We start from the raw sequence: 4,871 nt of genomic DNA on the forward strand, positions 1-4,871 counted from the left end.
TTATACATAATGAATCATGGAACACTACATCACCCTTTTTGCTAAAATCCATCTAAAAAAAGTCAAGTACCACAAAAAAGAAAGGTTTTTAAGGGTAGTTGTTTTTATAGTAAGCGAACACAGTATCCACCAATGATTTTTCTTGTAAAAAATTAAAGCTCCCCCATTTTTTTTTTTTTAGTTTTTACCTAAAATTCCTCTAGATAAGTGCCTAACAGGAGATACCTCCAAACTAGTGTAGCTTTAATATTGTCACGGTAAACAATGTGCCTGGAGACAGGTCAGATCAAAAATGGGATTCCTTCGGGGCCTCCCTTGCGGGGACAGAGAAACCTGTTAGGATGTCCTGAGGCCACCAGGGGGCACCCAGACACCGCCACCTCAGAGCCAGGACCCTGGGTTGGATGGGAGAGAAGCTCTGCATTTTTCCTGCGAGAAAAGCAGGAAAAAGACAGAAGTAACATAATATTTGCTTCCATTCCTATAATTTAAAGCCAAAAAGCTAGAAATACTAACTTGGCAAGGATTTGGAACTGTGGCTGGTTCGAATTTAAATCGTAGCAATCTCCTTGGAAAGCAGTGGCCTAAAGTCACCAAATTGTAACTCGCACACATTTTAGGATCAGGCAATCCCAGTCCTTGGTGCGTACCCGACAGAAACGTGCTCCAAGACATGTACAGACAGATACAGTCGAAGGTGCATTAAGGATTATAAACCCAAGCGAGCAACTTCCCAAATGCCCAGCAGTAATAAAAAGGATGAAATAAGTTTGGGGCCATTTGCGCAATGAAATAGTGTTACGTGAGCTCAAATATCAGGAGTGTAATGACCACAAGTCAAGCGAGCCGGACATAGAATGTGACATTGAACGTATGGAGAGCGTGAGCTTGCTGAGAGGCTGCCTGCTTTCCAGAGTGGCTTACGATTTTGCATTTCTGCCAGTGCTAGGGCTTGAAGTTTGTGCCCCTTTCAAATTCTTATCTAGAAAACCTAATGCCTACACCGATGGTATTAGGAGGTGGGGGGCTTTTGGGAGCTGATTAGTTCAGGAGGGTGGATGGATTGATAATGAGTGGGCTCTTACAAGAGAGGTCCCAGAGAGCTAGCTCCCCCTCTTCTGCCCTGCTCAGAGACAAGCAGAGGTCTGCCCATCCCCCGCCCCTGTCCCCACTAGAGGGCTCTCACTGGATCATGCTGGCGCCCTGATCTCGGACCTCCAGCCTCCTGCACCGTGAAAAATAAACTTCTGTTGTCCTGTTGTTCATAAGCCACCTTGTCTTATAACTTACAGCACTCGCCCAGTGTCTCAGTATGGCTTTATTTTTAAAATATTTTATTTATTTGAGAGAGAGAGCATGAGCGATCACAAGTGGGAGGGAGGGGTAGAGGGAGAAGCAGACACCCCACTCAGCAAGGAGCTCGACGTGGGGCTTGATTCCAGGACCCCAACCCCCCCCGCCAGATGACGACCTGAAATGAAGGTAGACACTTAACTGACTGAGCCACCAGGCGCTCCAGAAATGATCTGTTTCTTAGTATGACTGTCAGTTACGTGAAGTGTTTAGTTTGTGAAAATTCACCCGTCTCCACACACGTCACCTATGTGCTTTATAAAATACACATATTAATGGATAAATCAAGTGTGATATAGCCATAAAATGGAATATTATTGGCCATAAAAAAGAAGGGAACTATGGATACGTGTGTGACGAAGTGGACGAGCTTCAGAAACGTTCTTCTAGCTTTCCGTGCTGATAGCCCTCTCGCAAACATGGTAAACGTTCCTAAACTCACTGGACTTTTCTGCAAGAAGTGTGACAAGCACCATCCCCACAAAGTGACACAGTACAAGAAAGGCAAAGATTCTCTTTACGCCCAGGGAAAGTGACATTATGACAGGAAGCAGAGTGACCATGGTGGGCAGACTAAGCCGATTTTCTGGAAAAAGGCTCACTCTACAGAGAATATTGTGCTGAGGTTTGAATGTGTTGAGCCCAATGGCAGATCTAAGAGAACGCTGGCTATTAAGAGATGCAAACATTTTGAACTGGGAGGAGATAAGAAGAAGGGCCAAGTGATCCAGTTCTAAGTTTCATATTTTGTTATATTATGAAGACAATAAAACCTTGATGTTATGTTCACTTCAAAAAAACAAAAACAAAAACAAAAAACCCAAAACAAAAAAACCCCCACATTATTCTAAGTGAAAAAAGCTGGACACAAGAAGTCACGTGTTGGATGATTCCACTTATATGAAACATCCAGAAAGGGTCAATCCACAGTGACAGCGGGAGAAGATGAGTGGTGGCTGGGACTGGAGGAGAGGCGAGGGGGACTGTCTGCTTAATGGGTACGGGGTTTCCTTCCAGGGTGATGAAAATGTTTTGGATCTCGGTAGAGGTGTTGTTTGTGAAACATCTCGATGACGTTGAGTCCCACTGAATTGTTCACATTGCAATGGGTAATTCTATGTCATAAATTTTGCCTCAAAAAAAGAAAATTCAAAGAGTGTATTATACTTCAAAATGTCCACGAGCGGAAGCTCGAGTCTCTGAGAACTTACTTAACTTGCCAAAGATGATACAGTTAGCCATTCAGCAGGATCTGGATCTGAAGGCAAGCTCTTCCCCACAAATGTGCCCCTGGTTCCGCACCCCACCACGGTCAGCACTGTACTGTGTTCAATGTTCATTGTTCAATTACCATTGAACACTGGCCGGGACTTTTTTTTTTTTTTCAACAAAAGGAGTCATCCACAGGTTAGAGACGCCAAATCTTTATTGTCATAATAATCAGGGAAATGATATATTCTGCGAGACAGCTGATGAGTCCTATAACTTCTGTCTCTTCAAGGACATCAAGACTCATTTAGAGGCTGTGGAAGAAAAACAGAGGTTAGGATAGTATCAGTCTATCACCCTTCAAGATGGAATGATCCATTGCCTCTCTGATGGGAGATCTGGTCTACCCAGAACGAACTAGCATGATTAAGTGGAACAGGAGAAAGACAGATGTGTTGTACATCAGTGGCCATAGGAAAGTTTAAGACTTTCTCTCTCCCTCTCAAATTCAGTATGCCACTATTGATCATTTTAGTTTCTTGATTATTTAACACAAATCACATAGTCTCTTATCTGAACAAATTCACTAAATTGGTTATTTTCAGTGGTAAGAAAGTTAAAAACAGGCAGTCCAGTAATGTTGACAGAGGATAATTTGGAATAACCCCAAATGTAACACAGACCCTCAAGATGTACATACCCTTTGACCTTGTGATTCCACTCAGTTATTCTAAAGATTTTATTTATTCATTTGACAGATAGAGATCACAAGTAGGTGGAGAGGCAGGTAGAGAGAGAGGAGGAAGCAGGCTCTCTGATGAGCAGAGAGCCCGATGTGGGGCTCGATCCCAGGACCCCGGGATCATGACCTGAGCTGAAGGCAGAGGCTTTAACCCACTGAGCCACCCAGGCGCCCCTCCACTCAGTTATTCTAATAATAACTTTTAAAAAGCCAACCCTCACTCGCACACTCACTTTAAAAGCAACATGGAAGGTAACCATTGAACACAAACAGGTTATACTCTCATAGAATAGTATATCTGTATTTTGAAATTTGGTGAAAGCATGAAGAAAAGGGAGGTAGGTTTATGAATTCAGGTGGAAAAATCGCCATAATGTGTATATTTAAATGAAGATCAAGTATCAAGTCACAGGACAAAAGGAACAGTATTACTCATTCATGTTTTAAAGAACCTTGAAATTGTTATCTTTGTGTAAATGCCTAGAATTAACCCAGAAAAACATGTCCTGACCGGCTGGTTGGATTTCCCACCGTGGAAGAGAGTAGGAAACAGAGCGATGTGAGAGGGACAGGGAAGGGGTAACGTTTTACCCATATTCACGCGCTGCCTCAATGTTTAAGTGAGCAAGTATTCATGCATCACTGGTGTAAATCAAAATCCGAATTTAAAAAATAAAAGTCAGGGGTGCCTGGGTGGCTCAGTTGGTTAAGCCTTCAGTTCAGGTCATGATCTCGATGGGCATATTCTCGATGTCTGTTTCCAGATCCATAAAAAGGCAATTTTGGTGGGGAGAGAGGTAATGAGTGGAAAGCTCATAACTAAGCCTATCGTAGGGGCTCATTTAATGGGAACAGCTATTAAGTGGTCTCTGCACAAAGCCTCATTAAGATGATGGGATTTAACACTGAGTTTGGGTATAACCTATCCCTTGAGCCTTGTTTCCTCATTTCTCTGTGGGCATAAACACATGTTCGTAATCACTCCCTGAGGTCATCGTGAAGGTTGACTGAGACACTCTTGTACACTCAGTAAAAATCCTCACTGTAATTCAAAAGCACGGAGATGAGTGAGCTCTCCGTGGTCTGTCCACCAGGCTCTTCTCCTTCTCCTGTCTTCTTTTCAATGGAAACTAGCCTCATTTCTTCATCCTCATGGGGTCAAGGACAGATCGTTCAATCCAGGGGCCAGCAAGCTAGAGCCCAGAGGCCAAATTCGACGGACCGTCTTTTTTATGATCCATGAGCTATTGGTTTTCTTATTTTTAAGTGGCTAGATGAAAATGGAAGTCAAAAGGTGACTGAAACTTTGTGACCCCTGAAAATTATATGAGATTCAAATTTCAGGGTCTATAAATAAAGTTTTATTGGAACAGCCATGTTCATTTATTTTTTATTGCCTGTGGCTACTTTTGTGCTACTGGGTAGAGTTGAGTATGCGAGAGACCATAAAACCTGTGAAGCCTAAAATATTTATGAATGGGCCCTTTACAGGAAATGTTTGCTGAGCCCCAATCTCATCCATTGCTGAATGCTTCCAAAACACATAATCGCTCTTAGGGCTAATACT

General features: G+C 42.8%; 1 pseudogene; it reads left to right on the forward strand.

Annotated features, from left to right (window-relative positions):
* The first annotated feature begins 1,772 nt into the window (after positions 1 to 1,772).
* On the forward strand, positions 1,773 to 2,090 carry LOC123931703 (annotated as a pseudogene).
* Positions 2,091 to 4,871: the final 2,781 nt, after the last annotated feature.

Source organism: Meles meles, chromosome 19, assembly GCF_922984935.1.
Source record: "Meles meles chromosome 19, mMelMel3.1 paternal haplotype, whole genome shotgun sequence".
In the NCBI taxonomy this organism is placed as follows: domain Eukaryota; kingdom Metazoa; phylum Chordata; class Mammalia; order Carnivora; family Mustelidae; genus Meles; species Meles meles.